Genomic DNA, 12,181 nt, shown 5'->3' on the forward strand with positions numbered 1-12,181 from the left:
AGGAAAGAATTAGATGAACACGGAGTTCCGATGTTGGTACACCCTTCAGATGGTGACGCATGGAAGGCATTCGATAGTATACATAAGGAAAAAGCTAAAGAACCAAGGAATTGTCGAATCGCCATCAGCCTTGATGGGTTCAATCCTTTTGGTATGACGGCTACCCAATATAGTTGCTGGCCTGTATTTGTCATTCCCCTCAATCTTCCACCATCATCCATTATGCAAAGAAAGCACATATTTCTGACGTTGATAGTTCCAGGGCCAAAATACCCGGGGAAGAATATGAGTGTGTACATGCAACCGCTGATGGATGACTTGAAAGAAGCTTGGGTGAATGTGGTCAACACATACGACGCAGCTAAGAAAGAGAACTTTCAAATGTATGTTTGGTACCAATACTCGTTGCATGATCTGCCAGCATTTGCGCTTTTCGTTGCCTGGTGTGTGCATGGAAGGTTCCCATGCCCACAATGCAAGGCAACCCTTAAGTTTCATTGGTTGCCGGCGGGTGGGAAGTATTCCTGCTTTGACTTGCATAGACTGTTCTTGCCTATGGACCATCCATTCAGAAAAGACAAGAAGAATTTCATGAAAGGTAAAGTTGTCAAACACTCTGCACCACCTGCGTTGACGGGGGCACAAACTAATGAATAGTTAAAATCTATGGAGCCTGATCCAAACCGTCTAGGGTATTTCTTGGGTTATAATGAGGAACACGCCTGGACCCACAAGCCATGCATCTGGGATCTCCCCTACTTCGAAGACCTCTTACTTCCACACAACATTGACATGATGCACACTGAAAAGAATATCGCCGAGGCCCTTCTTGGCATATTTTTTGGCACGGATAAGGGCAAAGGTAATACAAAGGCTAGAGTTGACCAGGAGCAATAAGGGAAATCCTCTTGTGGGTGCAAAAAAAATTGTTGTTCCCCGATGGGTATGCTGCGAATCTAGCGAGGGGAGCGAGCATTGAAAAAATGAAAATTTTTGGGCTCAAGAGTCATGATTGGCACATATGGCTTGAGCGGATAATGTCGGTGATGTTGCGTGGCTATATCCCCGAGGCTGAATGGCTAGTATTGGCCGAGTTGAGCTATTTCTTCCGTGTTCTTTGTGCTAAAGAGTTGTCGCGTGCCTTGATAGATGACATGGAAGAGTTGGCGCCTGAGTTGCTCTGCAAGTTAGAGAAGATTTTTCCACGGGGCTTCTTTAATCCGATGCAACACATGATTTTGCATCTCCCAACCGAGGCAAGATTGGGTGGCCCTGTGCAAAATCGTTGGTGCTACGCAACTGAAAGAATGCAGAAGACACTTCGACGAAAATGTAAAAATAAACGTAGAATTGAAGCATTGATGGCCGAGGCGTTCATTACCGAGGAGGCGGCAAATTTCGTGACAGCACACTATGATGCCACTATGCACAGCTTGCATAATCCAAAGCCTCGGTACAATCTGGGCGACCCCAAACGACGTGAATCCAATCTCAGCCTTTTCAAAGGGAAGCTCGCACCTTCTGGTGTGGGAAAACCAAAGTTGATGTGCGTCGAGGAGTGGCGCACACTAACGATGTATATATTGAAAAATTTAACAGAAGTTCGGCCATACATCGAGTAAGCGCTCTGTACATTGTTTCGCAACTTTTAACAAGTTTTGTGTCTAACAACTATTATTAATTGATACAGTCGATACGTCGAACAATTCTCGAATGGTGTTGCAATCGAGAAAGAATCCATTCTCGAGTATGAACTTCTTGAAAAGACAGGAGGCGGCTATCCCGGTTTCATCTCTTGGTTCAAAAAAAACGGTACCTCCCTTATATATAATAAGTGATTTCCTTTGTTGCTATTACTCATGAGTAACACACCAAACTCTATCTTTTCTTAACTTCTAGGCTAATTCAGATGAGCAAGTCGACGATGAATTGAGACAAATAGCTAATGGTTTTGACTTTAAGGTCCGTACATTTCAGAAGTATGACATCAACGGGTACCGCTTTCGTACTGCTAGCAAAGAGCTTTCAATGCCCGGTCGAAAAACAAACAATTCCGGTGTCTCTGCTATAGGCGAGGGAGGTGTCGAGTATTATGGAAGACTTGAAGAAGTCTACGAACTTCATTATTATGGTGAAAATCCTCCGAACGTTGTTGTGTTCAAATGTCATTGGTTCGATCCTACTAAGACAAGACGTACTCATGAACATCTTGGGATTGTCGAAATTCGACAAGACAGGCAGTTAAGCGGTGCCGATGTCTATATTGTGGCTCAACAGGCCACCCAAGTTTTCTATCTGCCATACTGTCGTCAAAGTGTTAAGAACCTAGAAGGTTGGTATGTCGTGTTCGATGTGCCGCCACATCTTAGACCACCTCCCCCAAATGAAGACGATTATGAACCTCAAATTGACCCAATAACATATGATGGAGAATTTTTCCAAGAATCACGTGGTGTCAGACGTCGTACCCGAAACTGCTCTACGTCCACCTTGAACACGGAGGAACAAGACTCACGTGATGATGAGGAAGAAGTGGAAGTAGAAGAAGTTACCAATGCCGATGAGCTATCAATGCTTGATCGGTTACAAAAAGGCCTTCCACATGATGTCCTTGAGCCCGATGACGATATCAGTCATGAGGACACGTGTGATACTGATGATGATTTTGCTTCAATTGACCATGGAGAAGAGACAGATGATCCAGACTATTAGTACTTAGTATGCATCCAAACATTGTTGTTTAATTATTCAATTATTAGTTGAATTATTCATGTATTTATTATTGTTCACTTAATTATTGTCCTTGAATTTGTACTAATTATTTAACTATTTATCGTTACAGGTGGTGAGACATGGCAGGCGGGGATAAGTTGAGGATAGCACCTAGGCAGCTACGGAGAACTTTGTTGCAGAGCTTTGCCGAGGAGCCCTGTGGGAGAGGCGTAGGAAAGAAGAGAGGCAGAGGACGTGGTCGTGGGAGAGGGAGGCTGCATGATAGGAGCCAGTCGCCACCACCCTCGGCCACTTCATCCTTGCAGACGAGGGTGTCACCGGTGCGGGATCCTACCGTCCAGGAGGAGACACCGATGCAGGGGGCTGAGGCGGAGGGTGAGGGTGCTGAGGCGGAGGATGAGGCGGAGGGTGCTGAGGCGGAGGGTGCTGAGGCATTGGCTGAGGCGGAGGGTGCTGAGGCGGAGGCTGAGGGGGCTGCCAGCAAGTCGGTCTACCAACGTGGTATGACACGAGTTCCAGACCGATTGGACTTGCAGAACAGGCCATTAATTAAGCCAGAAGGCGAGAAGTAAGTTGATATATATTGTGTACCTTATATCATTATATTTCACCAAGTAGCTAATGTCTTTGCCTTATCATTATGTAGGGGGTGGGATTACCCGCAGAATACCCGGAATCCAAACTGCCTCCTTGGTGCTTTACTTAGGGAGCACTTCCCCGGGATAGTGCAGTTGCCCGGTGAGGGTATGGTTCCCGAGCCAGGACTCAACTGGGAGCACTACCAAGCCGCTCTGCTCCCGGAAAACATACATGTCAATGGTGTTGTTTGCGTGAGCGTGGCCGACAAGGTGTTGGCTGATTTTTGGGTAAGTATACAATGTTATATATTGTTATTTCCTTCCAAATCATTTCACTATTCATCTGTGCATCTATTTGGCATAATTGCAGAGTCACTTTAGGGTCGAGGAGGGGACGGACGAGGCGGCCAAGAAGAACCTCGTGAAAGAGTGCAAGAGTTTATTGAATAACACGAGGCACGAAATGCGTGTTCAGGCTGTTCGAGATTGGTACGCCAAGCAGGGGGAGCCGAAGACAAAGACTGAATGTCGTAAGATTTTCCTTGATAAGACCGAGTACATGGAGGTATGTACATTCCAAAGATCAATTCTTAGGGCTAGTTAGGTCTATTTAGTTATAATACTTAGTTTCATTCTTCATTAACTTACATTCATAGGTGCCCCCGAGATGGTTGGCCGATAAGATGGATTGTTGGGAGATGATAGCGGACAGGTGGTGCACAGAGGCTTGGTTGAGCACCCACACTATGGCCAAGGACCGTCGTGCCCAACTGGTTGGTGTGCCACACCACCAAGGCAATGCCAACATCAAGCAATACGCCAAAAAATGGGTATGTGTGCCTTGTTTTGTTTCATCAATAATTCATTCATTCATGATTTTTGTTGTACTAATTCTGTCTTTTCGTGTAGGCCAAACACAATAACCAGCCTGAGCCTGAGGGATACGCCGCGTTTAGCATGGCCCATAAGGGCTCGTACAAGATGGCGAAGGCATATTCTGAGGGGGACGGGCCGTCGGCGTACACAAGCCTGTCCGCCTACAGCAAGATGACGTCTTATTCTGAGGTGGTCAAACAGCTGCGCGGGCCTGACTTTGACCCGAGCCAGAATCCTATCGATCCAGAGGCGTTAATGATCTCTGGTGGCGGTAAGAGTCATGGCACGCTGGCCATGTGTGATGGCTTCGTCCCTATCACTGAGACTCTATCTCAGATCAAGTCGAGGCAAACGAGCTCGGCTCCTGCAATACGGCAACGCGCGAGGCCAGTTGATCTTGCCATCGAGGTTAGTTTTCTTCATTAGTTCTTTCGTTCTTTTGTCCCTGGATGGATGATGAAAATTCCTTTTGAGGAGTGGTTGCAGGCCGCACTTATGAAGGAGAGGGAGGCCACCAGGCTCATGTTGGAGGAGAGGGAGGCCACCAGGCTCATGTTGGAGGAGAGGGACCGGAATACGCAGAGGTTGCTTGACGAGGAGAGGGCACACAATAATGCCCATGCGAAGGCCATGCACGACTTCGTTGCGGTTAGTCAGTTGTGTGAGAAGCAAGGCCATGTGTGAGACGCAACAAGGCTATTTCTTTGACTCCTCGAAAACTAATTTGCAGGCTATGTGTGAGAAGCAAGGTTTGCCGCCCCCTCCGCCGATGCCTTCTCCGGTGGGAACGGTGAGTTCCCTTTCAATGACCGACCTTGCACGGTCTTATACCATTGTCTGTTGCCGTGCTAACCACATATTTTAACTCTTGCCTTGTTGCAGCATCATTAAAGAGTTGAATCCCACGATCCCTTTGCTTCTCCTGGTGAGAGCCCTAGCAATCCAGCGACCAACGGAGATGCAGCTTCTCCTTCGTTTCCTGGCATTTGGTAAGTTATTCCTCTCCTTCTTATTCTTCTTATTGTTTAGATCAACTTAGATTATGCCAGGCTTTAATTAGCTTAGTAAATTCTAGTTGATATTAGCCATGGTTTAGTTAGCTTAGTAAATTCTAGTTGATATTAGAGCTCAAAAATGACATAATTAGTTTAGAAAGTTTTAAAAGAAACCAGAAGAGAAGAACAAACAAGAGATGAAGAAATAAGAGAAGAAGAAAGAGGAGAAAAAGATAACTTCTCTTCTTTCTTTTTCTCTATCTTCTTCTTCTTCTTCTTCCACTTCTTCCACTTCTTCTTCTTGTTCTTCTTCTTCTTCTTCCCCTTCTTCTTCTAATTGCTTAGCTTAATTTAGGTAACTTCTTTCTTATTGTATTCTTCTTCTAAATTCTTTCTCATTATGCAGATTTTGATAAAGCAGCATGGCATATGGATGGATGCTCGAGACTTTTTAATGCACTTGTGTAGTCCTAGATGAACTTTGTAATGCAATTGTATTTGTGGATGCACTTGTGATGCTTTGTAATAGTTTGTGATCTTGTTTGCACTTTAATGACATATATTCGTGTTGTTTGCACTTGTGTTGTGCTGTCCGTACTTTGTGATGCACTTGTGGTGCTGTTTAGGGGCAGATTCAATATATATATGTTGATGTTTGTATCTATGTTTTGCAAATGCAGGGAATTAACAGAAAACAAATATGGAAAAAAAGCAAAGAGGGTCTTTGCCGACAGCTCACTGACGGCAACGCCTTTGCCATCGGTGGGCTGTCGGCAAAGAGGACACGTGGCGGCAGCCTGTGCATTCTGGCAACTCTGGGCATCACAATTTTTCGGCTTTGCCGTCAGCTGGGACAAAGCTGTCGGCAAAGAGGCGGCCAAGGGGACTCAGGGGTAGGCTTTGCCGTCAGCTGGGCTCTAGCTGTCGGCAAAGAGGCGGCCAAGGGGACCCAGGTGTTTGGGCTTTGCCGTCAGCTCTGCTGCGGCTGTGGGCAAAGAGGGGAGGCTTTGCCGTCAGCTTTGCTACGGCTGTGGGCAAAGCCTACCGTTAACCTTCTAACGGAGCTCGGCCTGCGCCGTTGCCGCCACTTCTCTTTGCCGTCAGCCCGTGCCACAAGGCTGATCGCAAAGTCTTTGCCGTCGGTGGAGCTCCGGCTGTCGGCAAAGAAGGTGATTGCCGATAAAATCTTGGCCGACACCTTTGCCGCCAGCTCACTGACGGCAAAGCCTTTGTCATCAGTTAAACTGTCCTTTGCCGTCAGCTCTGGCTGTCGGCAAACCAGCAGATTCCAGTAGTGAGAAGTAATAGACCATATCCTGGGGAGTACTCACACATCCAGGAGCATGAGAAGTGAACCAGGCTTTAGCGTCATCCTTTAGAGAGAAAGGAAACAGCTTAAGGATATAGTAGTAGCGGATCTTTTCCTCACTAGTGAAAAGGGTGGCTATATCGTGTAGTTTGGTAAGATGGGCTACGACCGTGTCAGACTCATAACCATGGAAAGTATCAGATTCGACTAGAGAAATTATCTCAGGGTCGACAGAGAATTCATAATCCTCATCGGTGATAAAGATAGGTGAAGTGGCAAACTTCGGGTCGTATTTCATCCTAGCTTTCAGAGATTTTTCCTTCCACTTGAGAAGTAATTTCTCAGCGTCATAGGCATCCTTACACGCAAGAAAATCCTCAGCTATCTCTCCCTCCATAACATAACCCTCAGGTATATCAGACAATTCATATCTAGGAGAGCTAGATCTAGCAGGAGCAAAAGCAGGTTCTATCTCAATAGTATCGGCAGATTCAGAAGCATCACGAGCACTGGCAGTAACTCTAGCAATATGAGCATCAAGGAATACCCCTAGTGGCATATCACGCAAAGTAGTATCTCTAGCAGTATCAGGCATAGTAGCATCATAAGCATCATCAATAGCAGTAGCATCTCTAGCATCATCTAGCACATGCGACATATCAAGATTTCTAGCAGGAGGTGGTGTCGCAAACTTACTCATAACAGAAGGTGAATCAAGTGCAGAGTTAGATGGCAATTCCTTATCTCCCCTCATAGTTGAGGGCAAGACTTTGGTTCTTGGATCTTTGAGATTCTTCATAGTGATCAACAGATATAAATCCCAAGTGACTCGGAGAATATAGCTATCCTCCCCGGCAACAATGCCAGAAAAGAGCTTCTTCCAGTTGCTCAACAGTTAGTAATTGTCTTGCAATGGCCCACCATCGTGTGGGATCGCGGCAGTTTTCGAGCGTAGAGTATTCATCCCAAATTTGTTGGTTCGACACGATGGGAGTGAAAGGATATTCTCCAGTATTAGCAGTTGAGTCGTCGGCTCAACCACACCTGAAAGATTAGTATCTGCAAGCAGGATATAAGCAGCAAAGGTGCTAGGAAAGAATCTGTTGACGGCAGATTATTCCTAACTGAAGTATCAATAGCGCCAGTAAAGTATTGTAGCAGGTAGTAGCAGGGTAACGAGTAAAAGAAGTGGCAAGGAACAACAGTAGCAAGTAACAACAACAGCAAGTAACAGTAGTAGCAACAGTAGTGGCAGCAGCAGCAGGACAAAGCAAGTAACGGTAGCAGCAAGTAACAGTAGCAGCAATAGTAGTAACAGCAGCAGAGCAAAGCAAGTAACATCAGTAGCAAGTAACAGTAGCAGCAACAGTAGTAACAACAGCAGAGCAAAGCAAGTAACAGCAGCAGTGCGACAAACTCGTAGGCAATGGATCGGTGATTTGTTGGATGACATTCATCATGCAACAGTTATAACACGGAGAGATATGTGTCTAGCTCCCGTTCGTCAATGTGATGTAGGCATGCATTCCGTGTGTAGTCATACATGCTTAGGGAAAAGAAGTTGCATGACATCTATTGTCCATCCCTCCCGTGGTAGCGGGTTCCAAATGGATACTATTGGATATTAAGGTTCTCCTTTTAATAAAGAACTGGACCAACGCATTAGCACATGGTGAACACGTGAACTCCTCAAACTATGGTCATCACCGGGAGTGGTTCCGGTTATTGTCACTCCGGGGTTACCGGATCATAACACATAGTAGGTAACTAGAACTTGCAAGATCGGATCTAAAACACACATATATTGGTGACAACATAATAATTTCAGATCTGAATTCATGGCACTCGAGCCCTAGTGACAAGCATTAAGCATAGCAAAGTAGTAGCAACATCAATCTCATAACATAGTGGATACTAGGGATCAATCCCCGTCAAAACTAACTCGATTACATGATAGATCTCATCCTACTCATCACCGCCCAACGAGCCTACGAATAGATTACTCACGAACGATGAAGAGCTTCATGGAATTGGAGAGGGAAGAAGGTTGATGATGACGATGGCGACGATCTCCTTCATCCGGAGCCCAAACCGGACTCCAGATCTTCCCTCCAGGGCAAGAACGGGATGTGGCGGTGCCTCTGGATCGTGAAACGCGATGAACTCTTCTCTCCTGATTTTTTCCGGGACGGAAGGGAATAAATAGCGCTGGAATTGGGGGCGGCAGAGCCACGTGGGCCCCACAACCCTGGTAGCCGCGGCCAAGGGGGAGGCCGCGGCTACAGGGCTTGTGGCCCACTGGCCCGTCCCCTCCGATGGATCTTTGCGCATGTATTTTTCATATTTTCCAGAAATATTCTCCGTAAATTTTCAGGACGTTCCGAGAACTATCATTTCTGCACAAAAATAACATCGTGGCAATTCTGCTGAAAACAACGTCAGTCCGGGTTAGGTCCATTCAAATCATGCAAATTAGAGTCCAAAACAAGGGCAAAAGAGTTTGGAAAAGTAGATACGACGGAGACGTATCAGGGCACACCCACCCGGGAGTGAACCTAATAGCCCAAGGGTGGCGCACCAGCCCTTAGTGGGCTGGTGAGGCCAGCCCAAGTGGGCTATTTCGGTCAAGAGGAAAAAATCAAGGAGAAAGAAAAAAAAGGAAAAAAGAGAAGGTGGGAAGGAAGGAAGGGACTCCTCCCTCCAAACTTACTTGGAGGAGGATTCCTCCTCCCTCTCGGCCGACGCCCTAGGTCAAAGCCCCACCCCTTGGCTCCTCCTATATATACTTGAGGTTTAGGGATTTTGAGACACAACTTTTCCACGTGCAACCCTAAATCTCTACTTCGTAGTTCTTCCTCTAGATCGGTTTTCTGCGGAGCTCGGGCGGAGCCCTGCACAAATAGATCATCATCATCACTGGCATGCGGTCACGCTGTCGGAGAAGTCATCGACTTCCCCGTCTCTCTTGCTGGATCCAGAAGGCGGAGATCGTCATCGGACTGTACGTGTGCTGAACGCGGAGGTGCCGTCCGTTTGGGGCTAGATTGAAATGGATAGTAGTACGATGGTGATTTGAACCACGAAGTTGTTCCACTACATCAGCCGCATTTCTTAATGCTTCCCGCTGAGCGATCTACAAAGGTATGTGGATCCGATCTTCCTGTCGTAGATGAACATCACCATGATAGGTCTTCGTGTGCATAGGAATTTGTTTTGTTTCCCATGCAACATTCCTCAACAGACACAAATGGACCTTCAAATTGTTTCCATAGTCAAGTTCCCATATATCCTCTATGTAACCATAATATGTGGCCTTTGGCCTATTGTTGGTGTTTGCTGCATGTTGAGGCTTTTGTTGATTCATCATTAGTGGTACAACAAATATCCAGAGTTTTTCAATGTTTTGACGAATCACTTAATATTTATCTTGATAAATGTGTGGATATAGTGTCTGCTTTGGATTGTTTTATCATTGCTCATATATCTAGATATGATAATTGGAGAGTGAATGATTTGGCACAACAAGCATCCGGCTATCAAGTTGACTATGGCATGTTTCATATTTCTCAAAAGAAGGCGTCTAGCTTTGCCAATATAAGAGAGGCCGAACTAGAACATACAACTCCGGCCACTAAAAAAATATCTAGTGGAGGTGAAAATCTGGATTGGAGGAATCCCATTGTTGATTACTTGCTCGATCCGAGTGAAAGGCTGGACAGGGTTGTTCGGTGTATGGCTTTCAAATATGTGATGAGGGATGATCACCTTTATCGCCTAATAGTTGATTATATTCTTTTGAAGTGCTTGGATGAAGATGAAGCTAGAATTGCTATGGAGAGGTACATGAAGGTATTTGTGGAACTCATCAGTTGTCTCCCAAGATGAAGTGGTTGTTGCGACATGCTGGGTTTTTCAGTATTATAGAGGATGTGAAGCTTGTAAACTTTGGTGATATTCAATTGGCTCCTGCTGCCATGTTACATCCTATTATCAAACCATGGACTTTTAGAGGATGGGGTTTAGATTTCATTGGAGAAATTCATCCATCTTCTTCAAAGAGGCATCAGTTCATATTGGTGGCAACCGATTACTTCAGTAAATGGTGTGAAGTGGTACCTCTCAAGAACATGAGATATACGGAGGTAATTCAATTCATAACTCAGCACATTATTTGTAGATTCGGTGTTCTGCAAACGTTAACTACAGATCAAGGTTCATCTTTTATGTCACATCAAGTTAAAGAATTTGCCGAGTCTTACAAGATAAAGTTGCTCAATTCCTCTCTGTATTATGCCCAAGCTCATGGACAAGCTGAGTCTAGCAATAAAATATTTATCAAGCTCATCAAAAAGAAGATTGAGGATAATCCAAGGAGATGGCATGAGCTGCTCTCTGAAGAGTTGTGCGCACATAGAATCTCAAAGCACGGTGCTACAAACGTAACCCCTTATGAGCTAGTATATGGCCAAGAAGACGTTTTATAACTTAATGAGGTAAATTTGAATGCTTTGCGAATAGCCAAACAAAATGACTTAACGGTCGTGGACTTCTATAACTTACTGATGGACAATATTGATGAGTTTGCCGATAAATATTTGGCTGCTTTAAATGCTATAGAAAGAGACAAGTTAAGAGTGGCAAGAGCATATAATAAAAACGTGAGGTTGAGGAATTTTCAAGTTGACGATCTCGTGTGGAAAGTGATCCTGTCGATTGGTTCAAGACATAAAAAATTCGGGAAGTGGTCTCCAAACTAGGAAGGTCCTTTTAAGATTGCGAAAGTCATTCCTGGAAATTCATATTTGGTGGAATCAATTCAAGGGACAATGCTACCGCGAGCTCTCAATGGAAAGTATCTCAAGAAATACCATCCGAGTGTGTGGGAAGAAGCTTAAGTAAGCATAGCCGATATATGATTATGGCCCTGAGAAGAATAAGTGGCCGATGGAGTGTTGACATCGTCCTTTGAACAAATACACTATGGATTATTTTTTGACATACAAGATTTGCAGAAAAACAGGGGGAGCATGTGTTGACACCTGATTTTGGCACGGTACGAAACACAATCAAGATAGCGTCAAATGAAAAGGTTTTACAATGCTGAATGGAACAATTTGGATGTCTAGGCCATCATCGTCCAATCTCATCTTAAGGACTGAAAGGGTATTCAAAATGTCGGCCGAGTGAAAAGACGTCGAGTGAAGATTGCCGGCCAAGTGAAAAGACGTCGAGTGAAGATTGTCGGCCGAGTGAAGATTGCTAGTGGAGTGAAACGATGTCGAATGAAGATTCTCGGCCGAATAAAAAGATACCGAGTGAAGATTGCTAGCTGAGTGAAAGACATGACACAAATATAAAGCTTGTTTCCCAGGTGAAGTCCTATTATTTGAATGAAGGAATATGATCATGCGATCTGAGTGAGGAATACTAATATCCGATTGAAAATGTTTGAATTCGTGTGACGTTGGCCAATATGCGATCGGAAGCTGAAAAGATAGGTGCAAAGAGTTGTCTAGATGTCTTCATATGGAAAAGTGTTTCACACGTTTGTTGTGCGTATCATCAAGGTGTTAACTTTACTTTTGGAGTCATCATCATCTGAGATGATACACAACCTGCAGAAACAATACAAGATTCGGACAGTGGAGTCAGCCGAGTGGCCGAATCCGATTGGGAACTGAAGATTACCT

Source organism: Hordeum vulgare, chromosome 2H (genome assembly GCF_904849725.1).
Source record: "Hordeum vulgare subsp. vulgare chromosome 2H, MorexV3_pseudomolecules_assembly, whole genome shotgun sequence".
In the NCBI taxonomy this organism is placed as follows: domain Eukaryota; kingdom Viridiplantae; phylum Streptophyta; class Magnoliopsida; order Poales; family Poaceae; genus Hordeum; species Hordeum vulgare.